The sequence below is a fragment of the Hemitrygon akajei genome, chromosome 1 (assembly GCF_048418815.1).
Source record: "Hemitrygon akajei chromosome 1, sHemAka1.3, whole genome shotgun sequence".
In the NCBI taxonomy this organism is placed as follows: domain Eukaryota; kingdom Metazoa; phylum Chordata; class Chondrichthyes; order Myliobatiformes; family Dasyatidae; genus Hemitrygon; species Hemitrygon akajei.
Window position 1 is genome coordinate 8,246,452 of NC_133124.1, and position 21,115 is coordinate 8,267,566.

At 41.3% G+C, this 21,115-nt stretch overlaps 1 long non-coding RNA gene across 1 annotated transcript; it reads left to right on the plus strand.

Annotated features, from left to right (window-relative positions):
- Positions 1-3,048: 3,048 nt before the first annotated feature.
- LOC140729915 (uncharacterized) lies at positions 3,049-20,563 on the plus strand. Its single transcript, XR_012099436.1, has 3 exons — positions 3,049-3,181; positions 5,212-5,365; positions 18,729-20,563. It is a non-coding gene; the product is annotated as an uncharacterized lncRNA (long non-coding RNA).
- The last annotated feature ends 552 nt before the right edge of the window (positions 20,564-21,115 follow it).

Consider the following 21,115-nt stretch of genomic DNA (forward strand, 5'->3'; position numbering starts at 1 on the left):
ATTTTATGTTGTTCTGGAGGCACAGTTGTTATAACAACAATAATGAACGGTTTAGTCCCAGTTAACAAACTTTAATTGTGGATCTGTGTTAAAGTAATACAGGGAAGAATTTCCACAACACGAGAGGGGGAAAGCCAGCAACGTCTCCATAATGGAAGGACGGTATGTGTGGGAGGAAAGGAATTGTCGATGCATCGGGTTGAAACCAGGCATCGGGACTGAGAGCAGAGAGGTGTGATGGCCGGTATAAAGTGGAGAAGGGGTCCTCCCACAGATGCTGCCTGACCTGATGAGTTCTGCCAGACTTGTCCATTTATTCAGATACAGTGCGGAATCGTTCCTTCTGCGCAGCGCTGCCCAGCAAACCCCCAGGTATCAACTTTGGAGAGAAATAAACAGTCGACATTTCAGGCCGAGACTCTTCTTCAGGACTCCTGAAGGACTGATGCCTGAAAAATCGATTTTTTATTTATTTCCATAGATGCTGCCTGACCTGCTGAGCTCCTCCAGCATTTTGTGTGGGTTGGTCCTGAGTTATGTAGTGCAAAAAGAAAAAAGAATAGTGAGAGCTTGTACACAAGTTCATTGTCCATTCAGAAATCTGATGGCGATGGGGAAGGGGCTATTCCCGATGAAAGCTACTGGCCTGAATTATCAAATGTTTATTCACTTCCATAGATGCTGCCTGACCTGCTGAGTTCCTCCAGAATTTTCTGTGTGTCATTTTGTTTTTGTTGTGTTGTTGTGTTAAATAATGTGTTAAATTAGCAGTATTAGTATTTTATGTTGTTCTGGAGGCACAGTTGTTATAACAACAATAATGAACGGTTTAGTCCCAGTTAACAAACTTTAATTGTGGATCTGTGTTAAAGTAATACAGGGAAGTAAACAGTCTCAGTCAATTTAACTCTTGCTTCCATCTTTTGGATTCATTTCTCACTCCATATACATCAGCTCAGAAATCTAAACTGAGAGTACCAATGAGGGAGTGGTGAACAATGAGAGATTCCTCTCAATCCAAACTTAAACTGGGCCCAACAAACAATTTATATAGTGTCATTTCAAAGAAGAATAGGGCGTGAACTCTTCGTGCAAAACTAAATGATTATGTTGGGTGGAAACGTTTTGTATATGCTTCCTGCAATGTTTTGATGATTACAGTTCTAAAATACTTCATAAAGTATGTAATTGCAGTTCTCTGTGTTATGTTTTAGAATGAAACAAATAATGCACTTAAATTATGAATATTAATATTTTCTGTCATTCTGGCGAACAGTTGTTGTAACAAAAATAATGAACAGTTCAGTCCCAGTTAACAAGCTTTAATTGTGGATCTGTGTTAAAGTAATACAGGGGAGAATTTCCACAACACGAGAGGGGGAAAGACAGCAATGTCTCCATAATGGAAGGACGGTATGTGTGGGAGGAAAGGAATTGTTGATGCATCAGGTTGAAACCAGGCATTGGGACTGAGAGTAGAGAGGTCTGATGGCCAGTATAAAGTGGACATCCTCCCACAGGATGCTGCCTGACCTGATGAGCTCCAACAGATTGATTTATTTATTGAGATTCAATGCAGAATTGGTCTGTAGTTGCGTGAACAAAGTCACTGGAGTGACACAATTGATAGATCTGAAAAGCAATCTTTTTATATGATACATTGAGTTACAAATAAGTTGACAGTCTTTTGGAGCAAGAGGTCTGCCTAACTCAACACTACATGACATTTTATATGCTAAATTCAAAGGACAGTTCTATATTTGCTATTCTTTCTTTGAATGACATACCATCCTCACACCTCCCTCTTTGAACCCACATGACAGTCACCAAAATGATACCCAAATAATGGATTTAATCAGCATTGTCTGATCTTCCATTTAACTGTGGTTTACGGTCCAAGACACTTTTATCTGCAGTTTCTTGGTGTACTTTTCCAGTTGAACCAGTCCTGAAGAAGGGTCTCAGCCCAAAACGTTGACTGTTCATTCCTCTCCATAGATGCTGCCTGATCTGCTGAGTTCCTCTAGCATTTTGTGTGTGTGGGTCCAGAGGAAAGTAGAACAAAAAGAGAGCAAAGAAAGAGAAAAGAATGGTGAGGGTTTGAACATGGGTTTATTATCCATTCAGAAATCTGACGGCAGTGAGGAAGAAGCTATTCCTGATGAAGGGTCCCAGCTGAAAGGTCAACTGTTCATTCATTTCCATAAATGCTACCTGGCCTGCTAAGTTCCTCCAGCATTTTGTGAGAATCATTTTGTATTTATTTTGATATTTGTTATATATTTGCCGATATTTTGCTCTTGTTGAGACTTTAATAAGTACTGGTAAGGCCTCACTTGGAGAATTGTGAGCAGTTTTGGGCCTCTTATCTTAGAAGGGATGTGCTGAAACAGGAGAGAGTTCAAAGGAGGTTCACAAAAATTATTCCAGGTTTGAACTGCATGTCATGAAGAGCATTTAATGCTCTGGCTTGTATTCACTGGAATTCAGAAGAATGAGGGGTAACTTCAGTGAAACCTGTTGAATGTTGAAAAGCCTTGACAAAGTAGATGTTTCCTATGGTGGGAGAGTCTAAGACCCGAGGACAAAGCCTCAAAATAGAGGGGCATCCTTTTTGAATGGAGATGAGAAGATATTTCATCTCCAAAGAGAGGTGAATCAGTGGAACTGTTTGCCACAGGTAGCTGTGGACACCACATTTTTATTTAAGGCAGAGATTGATAGACTCTTGATTGGTCAGAGCATGAAGAAATATGGGGAGAAGACAGGAGATTGGGGCTGAGAGGAAAATTGGATCAGCCATAATGTAATTGTGGAGCAGACTCGATGGGCCAAATAGCCTAATTCTGCTCTTACATCTTATGGTCTTATGTTCAAGTAAACAGTCTCAGTCAACTTAATTCTTGCTTTCATCTTCTGGATTCATATCTCACTGCAACTACATTGTTGTGGTAGTTAATGGGTTAATCCTATTCCATTCAGCCACTCCCACATGGGAGGAATTCACATATTGTATAAGAAGGTTATTAATAAAGTTCAGCTGAGTAGCCTGCAAGCTGGTGTCTGTGTGTCTCTCTGCCCTCTTCCTCAATATCGAATACAACATGGTGTCAGAAGCAGTTGATTGTCGACGAATTTGAGCTACAGACCAAGTGAGAAAATACACAAGAAAGAATTTGCAGTAAGTCTCTTCTTGTTTGCTTATATCTGTGGGAAGTGTCCAGGGAATTCAAGTCAAATCAAGTTTATTGTCATTTAACTATATACATGTATACTGTGAAACGAGTAACATTTCTCCGAACCAGGATGTAAAGCACAGTAGTACACATAACACATGATTACATATGAAAGTAAGGATAAAAATCTGCAGATGAATTACACATAAATAAAGTAAAATGCAAAAATGAAATATTGTAAGGTACAGAACAGATTAACCAGCCAGACTTGTCAACCTGGACTGCCTGTTCTAGTTGCTATGAGGTTGAGCAGAGACCTGACTTGGGTTACTAGGCAAAACCTACAGGCTGCACCCAAAGTGGCTACATTTTAATAATCTGTGGGCAACTAACCTGGGGAAGTGCACAGAGACACAGACACAGCAGAGAAGTCAGTCAAACTCTCAGAGAGAAAAGAAGACCTTTGTAATTCAAATAAATGAAATAATAAGTAGACAAACAAAAAGGAAAATGGAACAAATACCTGAAATACCTATATCTAATTACCTACTAAAGTCCTCCCAGATATCTGATTTTTCTAACCCAGGGGAATTTGAGAGATGGCTCTGATGCTTTGAGAGATTTAGGGTTGCAAGCAATCTCACTCAGAATTCAGACGAGCACCAAGTAAGTACACTGATATACTGCGTGGGGGGACAAAGCAGATGATATCATGGATGGAGTAGGACTGACAGATGCTCTGGAAAAGGAGCACAAAACAGTCCAGGACAAATTCAAAGGATATTTCACAGGGAAGTAAAATATGTTTAATGAGAGGAGACAAGGTGCAGTCACAAAGATTACAGAAAGAGGAGACAGTAGAGCTCAGCTGAAACAAAACAGAAAAGTGAAACAAAGAGCAGGTGAAGTGCACACCAGAAGGAGACTGGGTGTGTCTCCATTCCATGTCAAAGAGTTCTGTCCAGCAAAATAAGTGAAATGCCACCAATGCAATAGAGTTGGTCATTATAAAAGCCAGTGTCACTTGAAAACAGTTCTTTCGGAGGTCAAAGAAGACCATGATTTAGACAAAGAGACAGGCTTCCATGGGGCTTTAAATTCAAATAGACAAGGTTAGAATACTGTACTATGGTTCAGTTTTAAAATAAGGAAGTAAGGGAGTAATAATAAGAGAGACTGGGGCAGATGTCACAGCCATTCCCAAATGTCTGTACATAAAATTGGTGAGGAAAACAAACATTATGCTAAACCCAACAAAGATAGTGCTCATGGGGCCAGGGAAATGCAAGTTCAGTGTGAAAGGAATGTTAACTTGAAAATTTCTACATAGGTACCTTGGAGAGCATTCTAACTGGCTGCATCACTGCCTGGTATGGGAGGGCTACTGCACAGGTAAGTAAGCTGCAGAGAGATGTAAACTGAGTCAACTCCATCACAAGTATTAGCTTCCATAGTATCCATGACATCTTCAAGGAGCGAAGCCTCCAAAATATGGTGTCCAACATTAAGGACCCCCATCTGCCAAGTCATGCCTTGTTCTCATTGCTACCATCAGGGAGGAGATACAGAAGACTGAAGGCACCCTGTCAACGATTCAGGAGCAGTTTCCCTCTATTATTATGTACTACTGCCGCAAAGACAACAAATTTCATGACGTATGCCAGTGAAAATGAAAAACAGTTGAAGGAAGATGTCTATGTTGTTGAGAATCTCTTCTCACTGGGACAATATGCCATCAAGAAACAAAATCTCATTACAAGTCCAAATTCTCAAAATTCTCAAAAACAATTCTCAAAACAATGTTCAGTGGAAGGAGAAGTACCCGGAGTTGTTCACAGGCCAGGGGTATGGATAGAGGAGTACCTTCTCCAACTGAGGCCACAGCCTCAGAATAGAGGAACGACCTTTTAGAATGGAGATAAGGAGGAATTTCTGTGGTTATAATGTGGTGAATTTGTGAAATCTGTTGCCACAGGTGGCTGTGGAGTATATTTAAGGCATCATTTTTGGAGAAACATTTGCTTTTTCTTTTCAGGTATCATTATCGGCAGCAATCTGAGAACCTATGGATAATCTGAATGCACTAGGAGAGAATTGGAAGATCTCACCCAATCATAGAGATGGAAAATGCAGTGGAAGCAAATGGGATTATGTTGCACTGCTTTCTCTGATGGCAGTTCCTTTCGTCAGTAAGTGTTGTGAGTTTGTGTTAGGGTGTTTGGATAGGTATATTGACAGGAAAGGAATGGAAGGTTATGGGCTGAGTGCGGGTCAGTGGGATTAGGTGAGAGTAAGCGCTTGGCACGGACCAGAAGGGCCGAGATGGCCTGTTTCCGTACTGTAATTGTTATATGGTTACATGGTTATATTTCCTGGTTGTATCACTTTAGTCAGAGTAGATTAGGAGTTTAAATCATGCTCCCAGGCAGTTTTAATTTTGTTGAAGGGTGCTCGCTTCAACATCGTTAACATACCTCGAATAGTAGAAATTAAACCTTTACCCTATGGATTCATGCAAAAAAACAAATCCACAACATTTTTAATGGGTACCTCAGAAAAATTTGGTATTAAAGGGTTGATAAAATGTCTAATTTGGAGAATCGAAAGAAATGACTTAGGTAGGCCAAACTTTACAGACAATTGTTCAAAAGTTCAAAAACGCTTGTCTATGAAAAGATCTTCAAAGCACCTAATGCCCTCTCTGTGCCAGTCTAGAAATGTGAAATCCTGCATAGAAGGCTGAAAAAGATGATTATGTAGAATAGGACTAGAGAGAGAAAAACCGTGAAGCCCATTATATTTTCTGATCTGAGCCCCTATTCTCAGAGAGTGTCTGATGACCGGATTAACAATTGATTTAGGCAAATGGAAAGGAAATGCGGATCCAAGAAGTGCAGAGATGGAGATTCTTATTAGAGTTCAACTCCATTGCCACCCATATTGGCCAGCCAGGTTGATTATAAAAGACCAAAAGATAAGACAACGTATGTTGGCTGGCCAGTAATATAAATGAAAATTGGGCAAGGCCATACCACCTACCCTTTTAGGATTTTGAAGATGAGCTTTATTTAGTCTGGGACGTTTGCCCTTCCATAGATAGGACAAAATAATAGAATCTAATGAATCAAAAAAGCTTTAGAAATAAAAATTGATAAAGATTGAAATAAGTATAAAAATTTAGGAAGAATATACATTTTAACAACATTAATTTGACCTATCAAAGACATGGACAAGGGTGACCATTGTGTTAAGCTCTGTTTTGTATGATTTAAAAGATTAGTGAAATTTTCTCCAAAAAGACGCTCATAATTTCTTGTTACTGTAATTCCAAGGTAAGTAAATTGATTATTTACTACTTTAAAAGGGAGGTTATAAAATTCTAGTAATTGTGCTTCTCTGCTTATTGGAAAAAGTTTGCTCTTATGTAAATTAAGTTTATATCTGGAAAGTTGGCTAAATTTGTTAAAGAGTGAAAACATTGGGGATAAGGAGGTAGTCGGGTTTGATATTAAAAAGTAAAAGATCAGCAGCATAAAGAGAGACGTTGTGTTTAACAACCCCCTCCAAATCCCCATCAATTCAGCACAAATTCGAAACACAATCGCCAATGGTTCTATAGTCAGATCGAAAAGTAAGGGACTTAAAGGACACCCTTACCGGGTGCCATGTTTAAGATTAAAAGGTTGGGATTGCTGAGAATTAGTCAAGACAGAAGCAGTGGAGTGTGAATATAACAATGTAATCCACATAAAAAAACTCTGTCCAAAATCAAATTTTTCTAAAACCACAAAAAGATAATTCCACTCCATACGATCAAATGCTTTCTCCGCATCTAGAGAAATGACAAATTCAGGAATCCCAGCTGAAGATATTAAATAGATGCCGTATATTAAAAAAAGGGAGACAATTTTTAATAAAACCAGTTTGGACTTCAGAAATAATTAAAGGTAGAATGTTCTACACTCTATGGGCCAAAACTTTAGCCAAAATTTTAACATCAACATTTAGCAAAGAAATCAGCCTGTACGAGGAACACCCTATTGGATCTTCACCTTTTTTCGCTAAAAGAATGATACATGGCTCATTAAATGATGCTGGCAATTTACCATGTTTAAACGAGTCGGTTAAAACTAACATTAGTTGAGGTGAAAGCAGTGAGGAAAATAATTTATAGAATTCTGCAGAGAACCCATCAGGCCCAGGAGGTTTACCAGACAGCAGCACAGATATAGCTGATGATATTTCCTCTAGTGATAATGGTGTATTCAATTTTGCTTTAAGATCAGGAGAAAGTGTAAGAATGTTTAAACTATTTAAAAAATGCTCAACAGAAATATTATCATTTACGGATTCTGAAGTATAGAGTCAAGAATAATAATTCTGGAATGTGTCATTAATTTCAGAATGATTCAAGCTAATGTTCCCATTTTCCATTCAAATTTCTGTAATATGTTGTTTAACTTTAGAGCGTTTTAGTTGGTCCACTAAATGTTTTGACATTCTGGTTCCCATCTTCCTGCAAATATACTTTAAACGCCACCATGCAGTATTAACAAACCTTCCCACTAGCATATTAGTCCCCCTCCAGTTCAGGTGCAAACTGTCTCTTATGTACAGGTCCCACCTTCCTGGATCAATGATCCAAAAATCTTATACCATCCCTCCTGCACCACCCCTTTAGCCACATATTAAACTGTATAATCTTCCTAGGTTTGGCCTCACTAGCACATGACATGCATAGCAATCCTGAGATCACAACCCTCGAAGTCCTGCCCTTTAACCTAGCCAGATACCCAACCACTGTGACTTTCTTCCCCTACCCTAACAGAATCCAAAGTGATATACATGTTGTTGAGCGGGATGGCCACAGGATTCTCTGCACTGGTTCCTTAACGCCTTTCCCTTTCCTGACTATCACCCTGTTTCCTGTGCCCTGCACCTTGAGTGTAACTACCTCTCTGTATATCCTCACAAAATGCTGGTGGAACACAGCAGGCCAGGCAGCATCTATAGGGAGAAGCGCTGTCGACGTTTCGGGCCGAGACCCTTCGTCAGGACTAACTGAAAGAAAAGATAGTAAGAGATTTGAAAGTGGGAGGGGAGAGGGAGAACCAAAATGATAGGAAACAGGAGGGGTAGGGATGAAGCTAAGAGCTGGAAAGGTGATTGGCAAAAGGGATACAGAGCTGGAGAAGGGAGAGGATCATGGGATGGGAGGCCTAGGGAGAAAGAAAGGGGGAGGGGAGCACCAGAGGGAGATGGAGAACAGGCAAGGAGTGATTGTGAGAGGAACAGAGAGAGAAGAAAAGAAGGGCGGAATAAATAAGCAAACAAACAAACAAATAAACAAATAAATAAGGGATGGGGTAAGAAAGGGAGGAAGTTAGAGAAATCAATGTTCATGCCATCAGGTTGGAGGCTACCCAGACGGAATATAAGGTGTTGTTCCTCCAACCTGAGTGTGGCTTCATCTTGACAGTAGAGGAGGCCATGGATAGACATATCAGAACGGGAATGGGACGTGGAATTAAAACGTGTGGCCACTGGGAGATCCTGTTTTCTCTGGCGGACAGAGCGTAGATGGCGTGATATTCATCCACCTTCGCTCTGTCTGCCAGAGATAGCAGGCCTGTTCGCTCCTTGCCTGCTCTCCATCTCCCTCTGGTGCTCCCCTCCCCCTTTCTTTCCCCGAGGCCTCCTGTCCCACGATCCTTTCCCTTCTCCAGCTCTGTATTGACAATAAACTGGATTGGTCAAAGAACACTGAGGCTGTCTACAAGAAGGGTCAGAGCCGTCTCTATTTCCTGAGGAGACTGAGGTCCTTTAACATCTGCCGGACGATGCTGAGGATGTTCTGTGAGTCTGTGGTGGCCAGTGCTATCATGTTTGCTGTTGTGTGCTGGGGCAGCAGGCTGAGGGTAGCAGACACCAACAGAATGAACATACCTATTCGTAAGGCCAGTGATGTTGTGGGGGTGGAACTGGACTCTCTGACGGTGGTGTCTGAAAAGAGGATGCTGTCCAAGTTGCATGCCATCTTGGACAATGTGTCCCATCCACTCCATAACGTACTGGTTAGGCACAGGGGTACATTCAGCCAGAGACTCATTCCACCGAGATGCAACACTGAGCGGCACAGGGAGTCATTCCTGCCTGTGGCCATCAAACTTTACAACTCCTCCCTCGGAGTGTAAGACACCCTGAGCTTATAGGCTGGTCCTGGACTTATTTCCACTTGGCAGAATTTACTTATTATTATCTAATTATTTATGGTTTTATATTGCTATATTTCTACACTATTCTTGGTTGATGCGACTGTAACAAAACCCAATTTCCATCGGGATCAATAAAGTATGTCTGTCTGTCTGTATCCCTTTTGCCAATCAACTTTCCAGCTCTTAGATTTATCCCTCCCCCTCGCACTTTCAAATCTCTTACCATCTTTCCTTTCAGTTAGTCCTGACGAAGGGTCTCGGCCTGAAACGTCAACAGTACTTCTTCCTATAGATGCTGCCTGGCCTGCTGCGTTCCACCAGCATTTTGTGTGTGTTGCTTGAATTTCCAGTATCTGCAGATTTCCTCGTGTTTGTGTCTCTATATATCTTATGTATTACTCCATCACCTCCTGAAGCTTTGAAGAGCTAAAGCTTCAAGATCACCACTCTGACCCTATGTACTCAGATGGTGGCCACGGCTTTTCCCTCTGCCTAACTTGCTCTTGATAATCAATCCCAAACGCCGACTGGTCACAGATCAAATCTGTGTTCGGCTGCTACAACCTGCTGCTCCCTTTTCTACTCAGACAGTGAAACTGAGTGAAATCCTCTCCTTTCAGACTTCCAATGTTTGGATTGGTCAGAGCACTATTACACTGCCATGACCCACTGCTCCCTTTTCTACTCAACAATGGCTTTCTCTTTGCCACTCTGCCCTTGGAAGTTTTCATTTCGTATTGTTTCACAATGGATTTATTTTGGCTTTTTTTGACACTGATCAACAGAAAGATATACTATTGTGTCAAAGTGAAAACAGATCTCTATAAAATGATCTAAATTAATTACAAATAAAAACACAAAATAATTGATGTCATGAGTATTCACTCCCTTTCATATGACACACCAAATCATCACTGGTGCAGCCAATTGGTTTCAGAAGTCACATAATTAGTTAAATGGAGATCACCTGTGTGCAGTCAAGGTGTTTCAATTGATTGTAGTAAAAATACACCTGTGTCTGGAAGCTCCGACTGCCGGTGAGTCAGTATCCTGGCAAAAACTACACCACGAAGACAAAAGAACACTCCAAGCAACTCTGCAAAAAGGTCAGGAGATGGATACAAGAAAATTTCCAAGTTACTGAATATCCCTTGGAGTACAGTTAAGTCAATCATCAAGAAAGGTAAAGAATACAGCACAACTGTAAATCTGCTTAGAGCAGGCTATCCTTAAAAACTGAGTGACTGGGTAAGGAAGGAACTAGTGATGGAGGCCACCAAGAGACTGTTGACATCCCTGAAGGAGGAGTTACAAGCTTCAGTGGCTGAGATGGGACAGACTACACGTCCAACAACTGTTGTCTGGGTGTTTCACCAGTTGCAGCTTTATGGGAGAGTGGCAAAGAGAAAGCCACTGTTTTTAAAAAAAAAACCTCACATGAAATCTTGGCTAGAATTTGCCAGAAGGCATGTGAGAGCCTCTGAAGTCAGCTGGAGAGAGGTTCTGTACTCTAATGAAGCCAAAATTGAGCTTTTTGCCATCAGATGAAATACTATGTTTGGCGTAAGGCAAACAACGCTCATCATCAAAAACACACCCTCCCTACTGTGAAGCACGGTGGTGGCTGCATCATGCTGTGGGGATGCTTCACTGCAGCAGATGCTGGAAGACTTGTGAGGGTAGAGGGTAAAATGAATGTAGCAAAAGACAGGGAAATCCTGGGAAAAGCTGATGCAGTCTGCAAGAGAACTGCTACATGGGAAAAGATTTGTTTTCCAGCAAGGCAATGACACCGAGTATAAAGCCAAATCTAAGCAGGAAAGGCTTAAAACAATGAAGTTAATGTCCTGGAGTGGCCAAGTCAGAGTCCAGACCTCAATCCAACTGAGAATTTGTGACTGGATTTGAAAAGGCTGTTCACTCATAATCCCCATGCAATCTGACAGAGCTTGAGCAGTTTTGCAAAGTATGGGAAAAAACTGCAGTGTCCCGATGTGCAAAGCTGATCGAGACCTCTCCACACAGACACCTTTGTAGCAATTACAGCCTTAATTATCTACTAAATACTGACCTGAAGGGGGTGAAGACTTATGCAGTCAATTATATCGTGTTTTATATTTGTAATTAATTTAGATCACTTCGTAGAGATCTGTTTTCCCTTTGACACAAAAGAGTCTTTTTCTGTTGATCAGTATAAAAAAAGCCAAATTAAATCCACTATGATTCAATGTTGTAAAACAATAAAACCTGAAAACTTCCAAGTGGGGGGGGGGGGGGTGAATACTTTTTGTAGGCACCATGATTGGGATAGGAGGAATTGTGATGCTATTAGGTAGAAACTTGGGAGCATAAATTGTGAATGCTTGTACTCAGGGAAATGCTCAACAGCAGGGGGTTTAGATGGGGTGGAGTTTGTTAGGTGTGTTCAGGAAGGTTTCCTGACATAATATGTAGATAACACTACAAGAGGAGAGGCTGTACTTGATCTGGTATTGGGAAATGAACCTGGTCAGGTGTCAGATCTCTCAGTGGGCGAGCATTTTGGAGATTGTGATCACAATTCTATCTCCTTGGAGAGGGATAGGAGCAGACAAGTTAGGAAAACGTTTAATTGGAGTAAGAGGAAATCTGAGGCTATCAGGCAGGAACTTAGAAGTATAAATTAGGAACGGATGTTCTCAGGGAAATGTATGGCAGAAATGTGGTAAACTTTCAGGGAATATTTGTGTGGGGTTCTGCAGAGGTATATTGTAATGAGACAGGGAAAGGATGGTCGGGTGCAGGAAGCATGGTGTACAAAGGCTGTTGAAAATCTAGTCAAGAAGAAAAGAAAAACTAACAAAAGGTTCCAAAGGCAACATGAGTGAATCTGCAGATGCTGGAAATAAATACAAAACACAAAATGCTGGCAGAACTCAGCAGGCCAGACAGCATCTATGGGAGGAGGTAGTGACGACGTTTTGGGCCGAAACCCTTCATCAGGAGTGAAGTAACATGGGATGGTCGAGGGGGGATAAGAAGTGGGGGGAGGGATGAAGTAGAGAGCTGGGAAGTGATAGGCTGGAGGGAAATGGGCTGGGGGAAGGTGGAGAATTATGGGAAATAAAAGAGAAAGAAAGGTAGGGCTGGGGGGAGATTGTAGTGAGGGGGGAAAAAGAGAGAGAAAGAGAACCAGACTAAAATTATAGATAGGGATGGGGTAAGGGGGGGGGGGGCAGGGGTATCAATGGAGGTCTGTGAGTGAGTTTTGGAAAGGTTCCAAAAAGGTAGGTAATGTTAGAAATCTATAAAACTATAAGGCTAGCAGGAAGGAGCTTAAGAATGAAATTAGGAGAGCCAGAAGGGAGCATGAGAAGGCCTTGGTGAGCATGATTAAGGAAAATACTAAGGCATTCTAGAAGCATGTGAAGAGCAAGAGGATAAAATGTGAGAGAATAGGACCAATCAAGTGTGACAGTCGAAAAGTGTGTATAGAACCAGAGAAGGTAGTGGAGGTACTTAATGAATACTTTGCTTCAGTAGGGATGACTAACAGCAGACTGAAAAGCTTGAGCATGTAGATATTAAGGAAGAGGATGTGTTGGAGCTTTTGGAAAACATCAAGTTGGATAAGTCACCGGGACTGGACAGGGTTTACCCCAGGCTACTGTGGGAGGTGAAGGGGGAGATTGCTGAGCCTCTGGCAATGATCTTTGCATGATTAATGGGAATGGGAGAGTTCCGGAGGATTGGAGGGTTTCAAATGTTGTTCCCTTTTTCAAGAAAGAGAGTAGAGATAACCCAGGAAATTATAGACAGTGAGTCTTACTTCAGTGGTTGGTAAGTTGATGGAGAAGATCCTGAGAGGCAGGATCTATGAACATTTGGGGAGGCATAATATGATTTGGAATAGTCAGCATGGCTTTGTCAAAGGCAGGTCGTGCCTTACAAGCCTAATTGAATTTTTTGAGGATGTGACGAAACACATTGATGAAGGTAGAAAAGTAGATGTAGTGTATATGGATTTCAGCAAGGCACTTGATAAGGTACCCCATGCAAGGCTTATTGAGAAAGTAAGGAGGCATGGGATCTAAGGGGACCTTGCTATGTGGATCCAAAATTGGCTTGTGGATGGGTCATATTCTGCATGGAGGCCAGTGATCATTGCTGTACCTCAGGGATCTGTCCTGGGAACTCTTCTCTTTGTGATTTTTATAAATGACCTGGATGAGGAAGTGGAGGGATATGTTAGTAAATTTGCTGATGACACAAAGATTGGGGGTGTTGTGGATAGTGTGGAAGGCTGTCAGAGGTTACAGTGGGATATTGATAAGATACAAAACTGGGCTGAGAAGTGGCAGATGGAGTTCAACCCAGATGAGTGTGAGGTGGCTCATTTTGGTAGGTCAAATATGATGGTAGAATATAGAATTAATGATAAGACTCTTGACAGTGTGGAGGATCAGAGGGATCTTGGGACATAGGGAACTCAAAGCTGCTGCACAGGTTGACTGTGTGGTTAAAAAGGCATACAGTGTATTGGCCTTCATCAATCATGGGATTGAGTTCAAGAGCTAAGAGGTAATGTTACAGCTATATAGGGCCTTGGTCTGACCCTACTTGGAGTACTGTGCTCAGTTCTGGTCACCTCACTACAGGAAGGATGTGGAAACTATAGGAAAGATGCAGAGGAGATTTACAAGGATGTTGCCTGGATTGTGGAGCATGCATTATGAAAATAGGTTGAGTGAACTTGGCCTTTTCTCCTTGGAGCGACGGATGATGAGAAGTGACCTAATGGAGGTGAATAAGATTATGAGAGGCATTGATAATGTGGATAGTCAGAGGCTTTCTCCCAGGGCTGAAATGGCTAACACAAGGGGGCATAGTGTTAAGGTGCTTGGAAGTAGGTACAGAGGACATATCAGGGCTAAGGTTTTTTACACGGCATGGAAGTGCATGGAATACAGGCAGTCCCCGAGTTACAAATGTCCGACTTACGGACAACTTGCATTTACGAACTGAAGGAGACCGCTGTCCGCCATTTTAAGTCTTTGTTGTTGACACTGTGTTGAGTGTTTAACTTTGTATTTGGCTTAAATTTTTCTTAGTAAGATTCACCCTTACACCACCCCGCCCCACCCCACCCCCGTTCCGGTCGCATGGTGGCTCAGTGAGATCAGCGCTGGGCTCGAGAACGGAGGTTCAATCCAGTGACAGTCCGCTCCATGTCAGGTTGTTGTCGATCCAGTGACTCCTGTACCATCCGTGCTGGGTTGATGTTGAGCTCGCAACTCAACCTCATAAAAAAAACTGACACCTCCAGTTTAAATACCCATGCGGAATATTGTGGAGGATCAAATACCCAAACTCAGCACAGCCCCCACTTGTCCTGTTTAACCTGTCTTAGTGATGTGGTCCTTGGGACCCGGTGGACCCCGGTACCCGCCGCCCACATTGTTTCTGTTCTGTTGATGGGATGCGGTGGTCCTTAGGACCCAGCGGACCTCGGGAGCTGGCACAGCTCGGAACCCGCTGCCCGCAGTGTTTCTATTCCATTGACGGGAAGCGATCGCGATTGAAAATAAAGTGGAAATAATAAAGCGTTTGGAAGGAGGTGAAACGTCATCGGTTATTGGAAAAGCGTTAGGCTACAGTCGGTCAACGATCGGAACAATTTTAAAGGATAACAGGTAAAGCGAGAATAATGGAGCATGTGAAACGCCCTGCTCCGATGAAAGCTACAACTATTACTAAGCAATACAGTGTTTTAATTATTGGAATACATATGTTTCTTAAGTGCTTTATATGCATAGAAAGGTAAAATATATACTATATACTAAGACAAACATTTGATGAACTGACACTAAATAACACTGGATGTACTTCTTCCGACTTACGTACAAATCTGACTTGAAGACGGACTCGGGAACGGAACTCGTACGTAACCCGGGGACTGCCTGTAGACTGCCAGTGATAGTGGTGGAGGCGGATATGATAGAGTCTTTTAAGAGACTCTTGGATAGGTACATGGAGTTTAGAAAAATAGAGGGCTATGGGTAACCTAAGGTAATTACTAAAGTAAGTGCATGTTCGGCACAGCATTGTGGGCCAAAGGGCCTGTATTGTGCTGTAGGTTTTCTGGAAATGTGGGGGTTGTTTAGAGAGCGCTTACAGGGGGTTCTGGATTGGTTTGTCCCGTTGAGGCAGAGTAAGATGGGATAAAGGAAGCAGCGTTGACAAGAGATGTGGAATATGTTATGTAGAGGAAGAAACAAGTTTACCAAAGGTTTAAGAAGAAAGTCAGACACAGGGTTTCTACAGAGTTACAAGGTAGCCAGGAAAGATTGAAGAATGGATTTTGGAGAGCTACAAGGGGCATGAAAATGTTTTGGTGGGTAAGATTAAGGAAAGCCCCAAGGCATAGTACATGCATGTAGAGGATGACCAGAGTGTGGGTAGGACTGATCAGGGATAGCAGAGAAATGTGCCTGGAGTCAGAGGAAGTAGGGGAGGTCCTTCAGTATTCAGCAGTGTGAAGGATCTTGACATTTCTAAAAAAGATTGATCAACTCCAACATGCTGACAGTAAGAAATGTGAATGTGCTGGAAGTTCTGAAAAACTTTAGGATAAATAAATCCCCCAGGCTGAGGGATATACCCTGAGTTACTATGTGAGCATTTGGTGATAGTCTTTGCATCCTCACTAGCACAGGAGTGGTGCCAGATGACTGGAAATGGCAAATGTAGTCCTTTGTTCAAGATAGGGGATAGGGATAACCCTGGGAATTATAGACCAGTGAGTCTGACTTCAGTGAGGGAAAATTATTGGAGAAGATTGGACAGGATTTATGAGCATTTAGGAAAGCGTAGTCTGATTAGACCTTGTGAGGGGGAAGTCATGCCTCATGAGCCTGATTAAGTGCTTTCAGGACGTGACAAGGTACATTGATGAAGGTAGAGTGATGGATGGGGAGTGTATGGATTTTAATAAGGTGTTGGGTAAGGTTCCCCATGGTAGGCTCATTCAAAAAGTCAGGGGGCATGTGTGGATTCAGAATTGGCTTGCCCATCGAAGGCAGAATGTGGTTTTAGATGGAGCCTATTTTGCCTGGAGTTAAGTGACTAATGGTATTCCACAGGGATCAGGTCTTGGACTCCTGCTCTTTGTGACTTTTATAAATGGCTTGGATGAGGAAGAGGAAGGATGGGTTAGTAAGTTTGCAGATAACATGAAGGTCGGTGGTGTCATAGATAGTGTAGAAAGTTATAGGTTACAACAGGAAACACAAAATGCTGTGTTCCACCAGCATTTTGTGTGTGTTGTTTGAATTTCCAGCATCTGCAGATTTCCTCGAGGTTACAACAGGATATTGACAGGTTTCTGAGCTGGGTTTAGAAGTGGCAGATGGAATTCAACCTAGAAAACTGATATGATTCACTTTTCAGATTGAATTTGAAGATGAGTACTGGGCTGTTGGCAGAATTATTAGCAGTGTAGAGGAACAGAGTGACCTCGGAGATTCCTCAAAGTTGCTATGCAAGTTGATAGGGTGGTTAAGAAGGTGTACGGTGTGTTGGCCTTCAACATCCTCAAGGTAATGTTGCAGACCTAATGAGACCACACTTGGAGTATTGTGTTCAGTTTTCATCACCTCATTACAGGAAATATGCGAAGGCTTTAGAGAGGGTGCAGAGGAGATTTACTAGGGTTCTGCCTGGAATATAAAGTGTGTTTTATGAGGATAGATTGACCAAACTAGGGTTTCTTTCTTTGGAGCAAAGGAGGATGAGAGGTGATAAGTAGAGGTGTACAAGATGGTAAAAGGCATAAATAGAGTGGAGAGCCAGATAACTTTTCCCAGGGCAGAAATGGCAACTATATGGAGGTATCATTTACAGAATCAGAATCAGGTTTATTATCACTGGCATCTGACGTGAAATTTGTTAACTTAGCATCAGCAGTGCAATGCAATACATAATATAGAAGAGAAAAATAAATAAATTTCAGTGTATGTATATTGAATAGATTTTAAAAATGCAATAAAACAAATACTGTATATTTTTAAAAAGTGAGGTAGTGCCCAAGGGTTCAATATTCATTTAGCAATCAAATGGCAGAGGGGAAGAAGCTGTTTGAATTGCTGAGTGTGTGCCTTCAGATTTCTGTATCTCCTACCTGATGGTAACTTCAGGAGGGCACGGAGCGACCACTCCCCGCTGAACATCAACGGCTCTTGGGAAATATCCTCGAGTCAAGCGCTGGGAGGCTGTGCATGGCAATGTCACAACTCTATATATTTTCTTGGCGTTATCATATCATTTAACCATATAACCATATGACAATTACAGCACGGAAACAGGCCATCTCAGCCCTTCTAGTCTGTGCCGAACGCTTACTTTCACCTAGTCCCACCGACCTGCACTCAGCCCATAACCCTCCATTCCTTTCCTGTCCATATACTTATCCGATACCAGACAGTGATGCACCCTGTCAGAATGCTCTCCACGGTACAACTATAGAAATTTTTGAGTGTATTTGTTGACATGCCAAATCTCTTCAAACTCCTAATGAAGTAAAGCCACTATCTTGCCTTTATAACTACATCAATATGTTGGGACCAGGTTAGATCCTCAGAGATCTTGACACCCAGGAACTTGAAGCTGCTCACTCTCTCCACTTCTGATCCCTCTATGAGGATCAGTAGGTATTCTTCATTTTACCATTCCTGAAATCCACAATCAACGTTTTCATCTTACTGATGTTGAGTGCCAGGTTTTTGCTGTGACACCATTCCACTAGTTGGCATATCTCACTCCTGTACACCCTCTCGTCACCACCTGAGATTCTACCAACAATTGTATTGTCATCAAATTTATAGATGGTATTTGAGCCATGCCTTGTTACACAGTCATGTGTATATAGAGAGTAGAGCAGTGGGCTAAGCACACACCCCTGAGGTGCATCAGTGTTGATCGTCAATGAGGAGGAGATGTTATCACCAATCCACACAGATTGTGGTCTTCCAGGATTGTGGGAATGTTGGTATTAAATGCTGGCTGTAGTCAATGAACAGCATCCTGACATGGGTGTTTGTGTTGCGTTTAAGGTGATTGAAGGAAAATATAAGGACATAAAATGTTTACACAGAGTGGAGGGTATGTGCAATGCCCTGTCAGGGGTGGTGGTAGAATTAGATACATTTGGGGCTCTTACATAGTTACATGGATAATAGAAAAATGGAGATCAATGTAGGAGGGAGTGGGTGTAATGGTGGGCACAATGTTGTAAGCTGAAGAGCCTGTACTGTGTTATAATATTCTGTGTTGTTTGTTCTTTGTTCTATAAAATATGAAGAATTTGTTATTCAGAAATGGACTTCCAAGAAAGTACGAGAGTGGGAAACCGGAGCAAGAATACTAATAAAAGACTACGAAAATTCCTTGGTTCAGAGGCAGAGGATTTTCTGCAGTCCCTTTGAACCAAAAGAACAAAGAATTCAATTAGAGAGGAAGATGCTTGATCAAGCTGCTGCCAATCCAATTGCTAAAGAGTTGAACATCGAAAATGATTTGAGATATATCTTTCACTATGAGACACACTGTGCGGATACACTAAATAAAGATCCTAGAAAGAATGGCAAGATTATGTGGGATTATCTGAAAAAATGGGAAATTAAAGTTGAGGAGAAAAAGTACAAACTAATAGAAGAAGCCCGATCGGGAAAAAAATAAGGAGAACACATAGAAAATGCTGGTGGAATTGAGCAGGCCAGGCAGCATCTAATGAAATGAATGAACTGTTGATGTTTCAGCCTGAAAAACTTCATCAGGATGAAGTGTCTCAGCCCGGAATGTCGACTGTTTCCTCTTCCTGTGGATGCTGCCTGGCCTGCTGAACATTATTATGAGATGGCAAGTAAAAGGTGAGCAATGTGATCCTGTCATCTAGCAGTTCTTCTCCTTTTCTGAAAGTATCCTCACTTTACTGATCACATTGATTGGGAGTTCTGGTTTAATCCATCATGACTGCACAATGCTGGTACGTTTCCTGTTGCCATTTACTCATGTTCACATCGCTCTTTACTCCTTTTGATTTCTTCTCAAATTTCTTTTTCTTTGCTTTCTTAAACAATTCCATAATTAACTCATTCACCATCTCTATCATTCACTGTGCCTCATTCTCCTTTACTTTGATCGGTTAGAGAGTTGCCTGGTGTAAAAATGAGGGGAGGAGTGGAAGGACTTCACAATTTCAGCAATAAAAAAATCAACAATAAGTATATATTCAATCATGGTTGATTTGTGTTCCCTCTCAACCCCATTCTCATGTCCTCTCACTGTAACCTTTGATGCCCTTACTAATCTTTCTCACTTGGATGCCACGTCAGTGTAGTGATTAGTGTGACACGTTTACAGCTCAGGATGCCAGAGTTTGGAGTTCCAGCGGCCTCTGTAAGAAGCTTTGTATGTTCTTGTCATGTGTGCACAGGTTTCCTCCAGTTGCTTGGGTTTCTTCCCACAGTTCAAAGTTGTACTAGTTAGGTTGATAGGTCATTGTAAATTGTCCCATGATTAAGCTGAGGTTAAATCAATGGGCTGCTCGGCAGCACAGCCTGAAGTGCTAGATTTTTTGTAAATATACGGAATTAAATATATGGAAGATATCTATAAACTAGTATAATCAGCTAAGTTGTGCCAATGTATATGAAACTATCGAGGTTGATCTGTTTGATTTAATCCCAATTACTTATTTCCACATTAGGAACTGTAGTCAAAATTTGTTCATGAAGAACACATTAGATTTGGTTAACAAATGTGGATTATTTAATTGTTTGTGCTGTTTCCAAGAATGAACTTTATATCAAAATAGAAAATCATTGTTAAGGGAAGTTGGATTATATATGTTGCTTTAAACCACTTTTGTTTCAAACTGATTAATTTTGGACGTGGATATTTTTAAATTCCCATGTTTTTGCAGATTCGGATTGTGTGCTGGATTGAATTTGAGATTTCTGAATGGAAAGTTATGGCTGTGGGGGACTCTAATGATTGAATTTGTACTGTATAAGCAACTTCGAACCATTATTATTATTTTGAGATTTTGGGTGAAAATATCCTTGTGTTTGAATGTTTAAATTGTATATTTTTCTCCCATGAAATTTGGAAGCATAGGACCAATGATTTACTTATTTCTCAGTGTGTAGTTGTAACTGATAAATCATTCAATAAAATAATTTATCCCCATGTATACATGTTTATTTTGAAAAATTATTGTTCCTGTCGTTTCTATCCTCTATTTCCCCCTTATACTTGCGTAGGGTGTATGGAGTAAGTTTCAATTATGATTAACTTTATGGATTCACGAGACCATTCATTGTCAACCATGACATTGCCTCAGAGCAGAGGACACAAAATGCACATTCAAAATTAACCTAACGTTTTCTGAAAAATAATATTATGGCACAGCATAAAAAAGTAATTTGAGACATACTTGTGATTTGGAGAATCTGATTCCTAAAAGCCTCTTCCCTTAGATTCTTCATGATTTGGCTGTGCTGTATATTATTAACCGGTCGAGATTTTAATGAAGTATTAAGTTGACAAGTCTGTTTGTGGAAGGTGAACCCGATGGATTTTCATCTCAGCTAGTTAGTTCTATATTTTGTGTTTATTGTGACACAAGCCTCTCAAAACACCTACTGGCCTTTATTTATTTGTGACTCCTAACAGTGAATGCAAGAT